The sequence below is a fragment of the Fukomys damarensis genome, unplaced genomic scaffold (genome assembly GCF_012274545.1).
Source record: "Fukomys damarensis isolate Sample0158 unplaced genomic scaffold, DMR_v1.0_HiC HiC_scaffold_22, whole genome shotgun sequence".
Taxonomy (NCBI): Eukaryota; Metazoa; Chordata; class Mammalia; order Rodentia; family Bathyergidae; genus Fukomys; species Fukomys damarensis.
In genome coordinates this window covers 11,424,934-11,436,431 of record NW_022900934.1, presented here as the reverse complement: position 1 = coordinate 11,436,431, position 11,498 = coordinate 11,424,934, and the positions used below count along the sequence as shown (strand labels likewise).

Here is an 11,498-nt window from a genome sequence, read left to right as displayed (position 1 = left end):
CTCAATTTAAATAATTTAATTCCTATTATAATGGAATAAGAGAGGACTTGCTACTGCCTCCACAGTACAGTGGCAGAAACCGAGGCTCAGTTTTAGAAATTTGTCTACCATTTCAGCCAGTAGATGACAGAGGCACAATCTGAGCCCAGCATCCTACTCCCAAGTCCACATGTTCATTTCCTGCTTTCCTAGTTCCTGCCAAACTAGCCAGCACAGGAACTGTGCTTGTGTCACACATGGGCCTTGGCTGACAGAGCGGCACTGCCACTTCAGGCGTCTCCTCAGGGCCGAGGCCCTGGGCTCCTCTGTCCGGGCTCCGACACAGTTCCCTGGAGTCTTTGCAGCTGGTCTGTCTTGGAAGCGCTGAACTCCTGGATGTCCCCGTCCCTGCCGAAGTCCTCTGTCTTCCTTCCTGGCCACTGATACACTCAGAGAGCTGCGGAAATGAGAGAGGCAGGGAGGGGGACAGGCTGTGTTATGTAACCTGATGGAACGTGATAGCAGCCAACTCCTTGATTGGAAACAAACAGGAAAAGAGTCAGGCAAGGCTTCCTGGAATCCAGGGTCCTGGAGCTGCCAAAACCAGGCCTCCTCTCTCAGGAACAATTGAATGTCACTTGGGTAACCCAACACTGCTGGCCAGAGAGACCTGCCCATGCCGCCCAGAGCAGTCTGTGTGAGCCAGGCTGGGCCCACAGGAAAAAAAAGGCCTGGCAGGGTGCCCTGCATGGCCATCTGAGGAGACTCTGGGCAGCGCCTGGTTCTGCTCAGGGCTCCGCTGTAACAGGGCGCCAGGTCGCAGTTTAGGGACGGATGGGCAGAGAGGAACAAGGGAGGGGTGCTAGCCCAGGGCTTAATCCCTGAACCCAGAGCAGGGCCGCTCCACTTCTAATCCTAGATTTTCCTGTGTGACCCTGGACTAGGGAATGACCTCTCTGAGACTCAGTTTTCTTAGTGGCAGAAAGGGAATAAAAATAGTACAGTAAGTAAGAATGGATTAGTGGAAAGAGGATGAAAATATTTCAAGAGTCAAATGAAATAGAGGTTGGCAAACCTTTTCGGGAAAGAGCCACATCATAACTATTTTAGATTTTATGGAGACGGCTGCTACAGCTATTCAACTTTGCTGGTAGGGAGCAAAGAAAACAAATGAGCATTAATCCAGGTTAGTGTCCTCATGCCTGGAATCCCAGCAGCTCCACAGGCTCAGGTAGGAGGGTCACAAGTTCAAAACCAGCCTGGGCTTTTTAGCCACATCCTATCTTACCTCAAAATAAAACATTAAAAAGAAGGAAAGAAGGAGGCCTGAACTACATTTATCATACCATTTTGTTGGTGTTTTTTGAAACATGGGTCTCACTCTGTAGAGCAGGGTGGCCTTCAACTCAGGGCAATAATCCCGCCTCAGCCTCCTGAGTGTTGGGATTACAGGTGTGCGCCGCCACACCCAGTTTATCATATTTTATCTAAATTTCCATTCAAAGATATGTTAATTGCCTCCCACTTTTATCTAAATTTCCATTCCAAGATATGTCACTTGTCTCCGACTTTTCACTCTCAGTGCTGTGAAGCATTTAAACTCAGACCTGGAATTTGAAGGTGAAAGAGTAAGCTGGGTGTGGTGGCACAAGCCTGTAATCAATAGCACTGGGGAGGCTGAGGCAGGAGGAGTGCTGTGAGTTCAAGGCCAGCCTGGAAGCTGCATAGCAAGACCCTATCTCCCAACAGGAAAAAAAAAATATATATGTGTGTGTGTGTGTGTGTGTGTGTGTGTCTGTGTGTGTGCATATTTATATATACATATATAAATATAGGGACTTGGGATCACATCAGGAAGGCAGATGGTTGGGCATGGAGCTGCCTGCTGGACCAGTGGTGGCGGTTAAAGCGCAGGCCCTGAGGTCCAGCCCTGGCTCAGTACCTGACCGCTGGGTGATGCTGGGCATGTGCCGCGCCATCTTGAGCACCCCTTCCTCATCTGTCCAACTCTGCCTTCATTGATCCTGACCTCGCCTTGACCTTGAACTGTATCCCACCATGGCTTGATTAGAATCCCTTCCTCGGGGCAGTTCTGGTGAAGAAAACCATAAACCGCATGAGCGGGAACTTCCACTTGTCTTTCCCCAGGGAGCCAGAAAAAGGAACCACCGGGAACCTCCGGAATCCTAGGAATGGAGCGGGGAGTGGTCACCAGGGCGAGCCTTCACGTCCTTGTCAAACGCGCTCAAATGAAAAGGGAAGGGCGCTGTGAGGCTCCTCAGTCAGGAGCGCTTCCATGGTGACAGAAGCCGGCTAAATTCGGTCTCCGCCAAAGAGGTGATTGGCTCACTTAATTAAAAACACCTCGATGAGTGCCAGCTGCAAGCAACGGCTGTATCCAAGGGCTGAAATGCCACCCCAGGGACATTCCCTCTTTCTCGGCTCTGCTCTCCAACAGTGAGACCCCTGCCGGGGAAAGATGACCACCCCCGCCTCCAGCAACGGCCGGGCCGAGAGACTCGGTCTCCTACTCTGGGCTCGGCAAGGAGGTCCGAGAACGAGGCCTCTTTGGGGCTGACGGGGTCACGTGCCCATCTCTGAACCAATCACTGTGGCCTTGGGAACAAAGGCTGTGATTGGGCAGTCAGGAGCCAGGCAGAGATGGAGTCAGCTTTGCCTAAACGCTGGGGAGAGGTAGTAGGAGAGGAGGCTGGGAGTGTGTGGCACAGGCCTCTAAGGCCAGCATGGGTGGGGGGTGAGGCCGGAGGATTGGCTAAATTGGAGCCCAGCCTGGGCTTACACTGTTAGTTCAAATCAGCCTGAAGTACAAATACCCCCGCCTCCAAAAAACAAAAAAGAATTAGGGAAGGAGACGGCAAGTGACACACAGAGGCAGCAGAATGGAAGTAAAATAAAAAAGTTTACTCCACCGATGGGGATCGATCACACTTAATGGCGGTGCCCCCATCGATCCCCCGCATTGGGTTACAACTCTTTCTTTTATAGGGTTTTACAGCTTTGATCTTACTCACTTGGTTACACTGCATTTTCACAGATACCCAAAACATGATAGCAAGGCAGTTGAATTTCAACCCGGATGCAGCTCTTTGTCAGGGAAGTTACCTTTAAGATTCATTTAATTACCTACTCTAGCCAGGGGGAAAGGGAGCTTGTTTAAGAAAGGTAACAATGGTTCTTTTTACTTACAAACTTTTATGAGAAACTAGGTATCTCTGGTACCGGTTAATTCTGAACTAAGCAGAGTGAGGGCCAGAAGTTATCTTACATTGTGACATTTTTGTAAATTTTCGCTGTTAAAGTTTTCCCTATCCAGTAAGGAGGTGCTCTTTCTGGAAGTTGGAATCCAGACCTCTTTGGAACCCTAAGCAACTCTAGGCCTGAGCAAAGGAAGGCAGGTGCGTGGTCTGGAACCAGCAGGACTACTTTCACTTGGAAGATAGCCGAGGTCAGTTTCCATAGCAGAGCGCATGAAGAGTCTACACAGGCAGGAATCTTGTTGGGTACCGATCAGTGCCACTCCGAGGAACCAGCCAGGCAGAAGAAGGTTAAGAACAGCGCTGATCCTAAAGGGACCGCTTTACCTTACAACTCCTTTAGTAGCAAGAGTCTTCCAGAAGGAACTAGGACTCGGGGCCCAAGGCACCCTCCAGTCAAATGGCAGCTCTGCCACCCATTTGGGGTTTGGCTTTCGTCAAGAAGCGACCTTTCAGCACTCAAGAGGCTGAAGCAGGAGGATTGCCACGAGTTCAAAACCAGCACGGACTACACAGCAAGATCCTATCTCCAAAAATTAAAAAAAAAAAAAAAGGTAAGAAATAAATAAATAAAGGTCAAGCTTGTATGTACAACTGCTGCTTAACATTGTCTAATAAGAATCCCGCACTTAACATGGTCGGAATCAAACTTGATTGCTGCCTCTTTCAAACCTGTCTATGGCTAAACACCTAGTTGCTCAAGCCAGAATCATTTGAATCGCTTCAGATCTTTCACCCGCTTTTCCCACTCAGCCCATTGCCAGACCCGTCCCACGACCCTACAATTCAAAATACTCAAAATACTCGGCTGCCTGCCATACCAGCCCACGCAGCATCAAGATTTAAAGCTGTTCCTAGGAAGTCCTGAGCTCACAGGTCACTTGCCACCCACGTGCCCGCCAAGGCCCAACAGGAAGGGTTTTCCCAGTGTTGCACACTGTCACTCCGGGGCAGGGTAGAAGGCACCAGGGATTCCCTGTCTGCCTGCTGTTCAGTTTGCTTATTCACGTTCTTGTCCTGCCCCCAACCCCTCGATCCTGCCCGAAGGGCATCTCTGGCTTTCAAGCTGATAGTACCCAGAGTTTCCTGCAAGGATGTCTGTTAGGTAAAATGAGCCAAAAATCAGGACCATAACAAGCCTTTACTATGAGGAGGATCTGACAAGCTCTCTCCCCAAACAAAGCAGAGAAAAACAACGTGGCAGAACAGGGAGCTTCTTTTATAGGAGTAGGGTGGGGTTAGCCTGAGCTGGGGTGGGATTGAGTGATGTAGTATTAAGAGATTGGAGGAGCCTGTGACATCACCAGGGGGGGCTTGTGACATTCCTAGCTGCTAGGAGGTAGCAGGTAGCAGGTTACTCTTTTGGCGGGAGAAGAGGCATGATGGGAAAAAGCCTGTCCTTTGTTGGGAGAAGCCATATTTTAACATGGAGGCTGCTATTCTGTGTGGCAGCCATCTTACGGCAAGGGAAATCTAACAATGTCTACAGGCCTGGGGATAATGCTGACCTCCCACAGGGAGGCAGGCTTCTTTTTCCTGGTTAGTACACTTACATTTTGTTTTTGTCAGGCTGTCTTTCACCATTTCAAAAACTAGGTAATAAAACTTTAATAGTCAGTGGAACAATTGGACTTTACCTTTCTTTTAAGTGCATGAAGTAAATAATTCTTGCTATGTAGTTCAGGCTGGCCTTGAACTCACTATATAGCCTAGGATGGCCTTGAACTCATGGTGATCCTCCTGCCTCAGCCTCCTGTGTGCTGGGATTACAGGTGTGCGCCACTGTGCCGGTGGAATAATTACTTTGGCAAGCCTTGTCCCCACTGAAATAGTCTCGGAGAAGCTGTTCGGAAAGTGAAGAGAGAAATGTCATTGAGGAGTTCAGTCACTAACAGGTAGAAAGTGATCTGGCACTTGCATCCGGAGCTGGAGGGCCATTCACATTCTTCCTGCCAGCTCATCCAGCCCAGCCTGATGTTTCAAAGGATTTCCGGGAAGGCCACCCTGGCACCGGCCATACCACCTTGAAGTTCTTTACATGTCTTCTTCAATGCATCAGCCTCTTCAAAGACAGTGGGGGAAATGTGGCCAGCAGCTAAGGACCTCAAAGATGGTCTTCTCGTTTGTTTTACAGGAGACTGAGGTTCTGGGAGGAGGAAGGGCTTTCCCAAGGTTGCACACTGTCACTCTGGGGCAGGGTAGAAGGCACCAGGGATTCCCTGTCCGCCTGCTGTTCACTGTTTGCTTATTCACGTTCTTGTCCTGCCCCCAACCCCTCAATCCTGCCGCTGTCCTGCCCAAAGGGCATCTCTGGCTTTCAAGCTGTCAGCCCTGGGAGAGCCCCTAAGAAAAACAACCTCGCTATCCACAGTGCCTATGTCTGGGGGACATCACATTCTACAGCCCCCTCCTGCATATTTACAGAGCATATCACAGGTCAAAGACTTGGGAGAGTCTCACAGTAAAGAAAACTGCTTTTAAAATGTTTCCCTCTAGACCAGTCGTGGCAGTGCCTGCCTATAATCCCAGCACTTTGGGAGGCTGAGGCAGGAGTATCACTAATTCTAGGCCAGGCAAAACCACAACCAACCAATAAGATTACAAGTACAGTCACCCAGGTAATATTGATTAAATGGGGATCAAATGGGAAAACAAGTCACATACAAGGAATTTCCCATTTAGAATATCAATCACTGCAGTCTCTCTCTAGGGGAAGTGGTGCCTCTTCCTTTTTATAACGCTAACCAGTGAATGTGCCTCAAATGTTCTCCAAGCCAGCTCCTGGAGGGCTGGCACCTTAAGGGAGGCCCTGGCTAACTGCCTAAAAGATATCTAATTAATTTACCTATCTACAATAGTGTTGTGAGGTGTGCTTAAAAGTCTGCAATCTCTCCTCCGAAATCATTGTTTCTGAATTTTTAAAATGTTTAGATTTTATTTTGTTTGTTTGTTTTGTTTTGTTTTGTTTTTGAAACAGGGTCTCACTGTGTAGTTGAGACTGACCTGGAACTCACTACGTAGCCCAGGCTGGTCTCGAATTCACAGCAATCCTCCTGCCTCAGCCTCCCGAGTGCTGGGATTACAGGCGTGTGCCACCACGCCTGGCAAAAATGTTTAGATTTTAGAAGAGTAATGTGGCTTATATCACATATATTCTATAGCGTCCCATAATCAAAAACATTGTTATGAGCTGGGTGTGGTGGTGCACACCTATGATCCTAGCACTTGGGAAGCTGGGGCAGGAGGATTGCTTTGAGTGTGAGGCCAGCATAGATTATTACAGTGTGAGTTAAAGCCCAGCCTGGACCACATAGCAAGACCTTGTCTTAAAGACCAAATCAAAACAAATAAACCAAAACAACGTTGCGATGAAATGCATGAGTATTCATAATATGTGGGATCTCAGCGATGGCTTTCAGTGACACAAACTGCCGTTGCGGTATGTATGCCGTAGGTTCACCAGAGAGTTAGGTCAGAATTTGCTCCTAAATGAGTTCTGCTGCCAGACTTTTGGAAAATTTGGTTTTTGTAGCCTTTTTAAATTTCAGAATTGTATGGGTATGTTTGTTTGTTTGTATTTTGACAAAGTCTTGCTTTGTAGTTCAGGATGGCCAGTTCTTGAACTCACTGTGTGGTCCAGGCTGGTCTTGAACTTGTGGCGATCTTCCTGCCTCAGCTTCCCGAGTGCTGGGACTATAAGGTGTGCACCACCATGTCTAGCTAAACATGACTTTTTTTTTTTTTTTTTGTACTGGGGATCACACTCAGGACCTTTCGCTTTGGAGGCAGGCAGTGGAACCACTGAGCTAAATCCTCAGCTAAATAAGACTTTTTATATTAAATTTATTTTATTTTTACAGCACTGGGGATTGAACCCACTGAACTATATCCCCAGCCCATTTAAATTTTTTTTATTTTGAAGCAGGTTATCAGTAAGTCACTAAATTGCCCAGGCTGGGCTTCAACTTGTGACCCTCCTGTTTCAGCCTCCTTGAGTGCTGGGATTACAGATGTGTGCCATCATATTTGGCTTGCTTTCAGAAATACAAACAAAGGAATGAAGGCTTGTAATGAAATTAATGGGTAATGTTTATTGAGCATTTGCTCGGAGCCAGGCTTTGTGCCAAGCACTTTACATGGATTAATTTGTTGACTCTCCAGAACCCTCGTGGTGGCTGCTGCTGTAATCCCATTAGGCAGATAAGTAATCCGAGCCTTCGAACAGCCAAGTCATCGCCCAACAGGCAGAGCTGGGATTACATGAGATCATAGGTATGAATTGCCTAGCACAGTGCCTGTTGTAATCACCGCTGTAGAAATGTTAACTATTGTTATCTTTATTAATGCCATCCTCATCGGTGGTGGAACAATTAGGAGGCATGTTCACCTTCTTTGTGCGTATACATAATTTGTCATTTTGCTGTAATGAAAATATTCTATATGTAAGGGGAAATGAAGAGTCCATTTTTGAATTGAAGCTGGATGTGGTGGGTCATGCCTGTAATCCCAGCACTTGGGAGGCTGGACCAGGAGGATCATTGTGAGTTCAAGGCCAGTTTAGGCCTCATAGTGAGATGCTGTCTCAAAAAAGAAAAAACAAATCTGCACTGAGCCCAAATGTTCAGTTCAAATCGAGTCAACTTTTTTCTGAATCTACGTCAGGCCTGTCGCTGGTCTGGGTAGAAATAGATTCGTCACCTCTAAATTGACTTTTTGGGCACAGCCAGCCTAGATCCTGGGCACCTCAAGGCAACCCTGGAGAGGCAGAGTATTAGAGAAGAGCCTGCGATTTCCCTGTGGAGGGCAGTTCACCGACAGCTGAGGACGCACCTCTGGGGCCCAACCCGACTCTTCAGACCAGGCCAGTTGCTTGGTAGACAGGGGCAATGACGGAGCCTGCGGGGCACAGCGATGGGATGGGGGTGGGGCTCTGCCCCACAGGACCCCAGCGCTCCCCGCTGGAGTGGCGGACGCTTTGTCAGCTCTGCGTGGTAACCCGAGGCCCCCACTTCAAATCTGCTTCATCCTACTGTCATCTCTCACAGGCATAACCGTCTTCCCATCTCCTGGAAACTACCTCCCCCTCCTACTTCATCTTGGCTTTGGCTTCCCGAGGACCCGAACTGAGCTACAACCCCCTTTCACTACCTACACCTGCTACACTCAATCGAGCGCGCTCACAGAGGCTTGATTCACTCTGAGCCAAATTTGAGTCCTTTATTGCTGGTGGTCGAGAGCAGCTCTCACTCAAAAAACTCTCTATGATGAAAAGTGGCTGGCGGGTTTCTTTAAAGCAGCTCTTCTGGCCGGGGAGGGGGAGCACAAGTGGAATTTCACAGGAGCGGAACTTTGCTAAGTTAGTGGGGGTCAGGGGAAGTTTCACACAGTTTAGTGGAAAAAAAAATCACGCAGATAGTATTCTGTCTGCGAGGTTGTAAAGGTAACACATAGTTGCAGACTGCTCTACCCACCGGATACAGCAGTCTGTCGCGCATTAACTGAGGCGACTGCCAAGCGGGGGGTGGGGAGGCGACCACCTGGAATTGCTGTACGCAGATGGAGTCAGGTTGGTTATCTCACAGCTACTCTCCGCCGTCCCCTCGGGCAGTGCCCAAAACCCCGGTGTGGGGCAGGAATCGCTGTATGTCTGGCATGCTCTCCAGCCCCAGCGATAACTCAGGATCCGTAGTCACCAGGGGTGGTGCTGCCCTTCCCATCAGTAGTACGGGATGAGCGCATGAGCCAGCTATTGACCAGGAAGAGATCTGGGGCTTCCCTCTATCGGTAAGATAGAGTCTACCCAAGTGAAAGACTTGCATCTCGCCCCTTTCTTCCTGCCCTGCTCAGCTCCCTGTGTCTACCGCAGCAGCTGTTCGAGCAATCTGAGGACAGAAGCCACCTGCAGAAGATGACAGAGCAGAAAGAGCCTGTCTTTCACCGTGGAGCCATCACAATAACTTTGTGGCTGCCGACCTCCAGCTGTTTTGCTATAAAAGATGACTGCATTGTTTCTTTGCTTAAACCACTGTAAGTCACCCAGGCTGCCACTTGCAGTTGCAAATGTTATAATCAATGGAGCCACATTCCCAATACCTTGTTCGCCAGATTGCCTTCTAGAAGCACTAGGGGAAGGGAAGCTCTAGGGGAACCCTTCCATCTCCAGTTTGCCGTCACCCAGGATACCTCTTCCTTGCCCCATCGCTCTTAGGTCAGAGTTCAAACTCTTCATGAATAAGGACTTGCAAAGAGTAGGCCCCTGCTGCTCAGATCCTTCCGGACCCGTCCTACTTCCTACCTAGACCCAGGCCAAACTGAACGTTTAGTTTTCAAATATCCTACATCACGATCACATCTAGGCCTGTGCTTGTAACCCCCCCGGCTCCTTACTCATCCTTCAGGGCTCAGTCCCATGTTGTCCCTTCTGAGGCCTCCCTAGATTTCTAGCCCGAGTTCTGTGACCGCTTAAGACTTCCCTTGCACCCCAGGCCTCCTTCGGTGAAAACACTTATTATGCTGGGTCGTGGTCCCCTGTTTCCATGACTGGTCGATTTGAATTGTCTGTTCTCCACTGTGCTGTTTCCAGCTCTTTTCGCTGACTGCTGCCCTGCTGCCCGAAAGCTGGCTCAGGCCCAAGCCCAGATGCAATGCTTTGCTGCAGACTCACAGAGCAACTGCTTCCCAGAGCATGAACTCCCCTTGGCAGCTTTACTTCTGTGGCATCCTCTTAAATCCTCTTCTCGGCCTTCACTTCCCTCCTCCTCCCGTAGCTGTGGGAAGTCTGGCTGCTGTAACAAATCCCTGATGTTAAACACTCACAGTGACTCCGGATGGCACGCGTGTCAGGGGCAGACACCTTCTCCTGCCTTTGGGGATGACACACCACCTAGGACCCCATCCAAATCATTCTTACACCAACCCGCAGTGATTGGCTCAGTCATAAGCATATGACCTGGTCCTAGCCAATGAGAACCGACTTTAGGATTTTTGCTGGAATAACTGGAAACCAGGAGCTATCTTTCCACTACTATTGTTGAGCTGGTTGCTTGGAATCCTGCAGCTACTGGCAATTATCTTGTATAATATAGGGCGAAAGAAAGAAAGAAAAAAGGAAGGAAAGAAAGAAATCAAGCAAGCCAGCCAGGGATTTAGCTCAGTGTTTCCCTGGCCTGCCTCACAGGAGTAAGGTCCTGAGTTTGATCATTGGTACTAAAAAAAGAAAGAAAAAAGAAAGAGTGAAAGGTCAAGCCTGCTGGAGCTGAGGATGTAGTTCAGTGGTGTTGTGCCTGCCCTGGCAAGTGTAAGATCCTGAGTTCAAACCCCGATATGGGGGCTGCGGGGGGGAAGCCTGCTGGAGAATGAAGCCGACAGAGAGGAAAACAAGACAGAGGATCAGACAAGCACAGCCTCCAGGTGACAGTGACTGACTTTGGTTCTGCTCGAAGCTAAACCTCCCTCTGGATATTTTATTTTATTTCATTTTCTTGAAGTGGTGGGGATGGAACCCAAGGCCTTATGTATGTTAAGCAAGTGAGCTGAGCTATACCCCAGCCCTAGACTTTTGCTTTTTGCAGCTCAAGTCAGTATTAGTTGCAGCCATAAAGAATGAGAAACTAGGGCTGGGGATTTAGCTCAGTGGTTCTGGCGACTGCCTCGTAAGCGCAAGGATCTGAGTTCGATCCCAGGTACCAAAAAAAAAAAGAAGGAGAAACTAGAGACATTTATAGCTAAATGGATGCACCCTGAGATCGTACTCAAGTGAAGTAAATATGACACACGCGTGTAAATACTGAATAGTTTCTCTGGTGTGAGAAACTGAAAGTGTAAATAAGGATTAAAATTAATAATTGATAATATGAAATAGGAAGAAAAGGCCCAAAGGGGAAGGGGAGGAGTAGGGGGAAGGAAAGAAGGGAGAGGAAAAAATATGAGAAAAGGAGAAAATGGAAACAGTCTTTGTAAATAGGTAAGGATGGGGGGGTGGAGGGAGGCTAGGGGAATGGGGAAAAAAATTAGAACCAAGATGCATCATGTATAGGTAAGAGGATCCCAGTGATGAATGTAACTGTACCGTATACCTAAAATGTACCAATAAAAGAGTTTAAGGGAAAAAATGTCAGTATTAGCTGGATTTCTGTACTATCCAACCAAAAGCGTCCTGGCAAATATAGGTAAATGATAAATATCTGTTAAATAAATGAACCCCAAACTGATAGTGGCTGTTTACTTCTTCTTTTTTTTTTTTTT

At 48.2% G+C, this 11,498-nt stretch overlaps 1 long non-coding RNA gene across 1 annotated transcript; it reads right to left on the bottom strand.

The window, feature by feature from the left end:
* Positions 1–360: 360 nt before the first annotated feature.
* LOC104858127 lies at positions 361–2,433 on the bottom strand. Its single transcript, XR_779070.2, has 3 exons — positions 2,330–2,433; positions 1,922–2,071; positions 361–436 (listed from the first exon to the last, which is right to left on the bottom strand). It is a non-coding gene; the product is annotated as an uncharacterized LOC104858127 (long non-coding RNA).
* Positions 2,434–11,498: the final 9,065 nt, after the last annotated feature.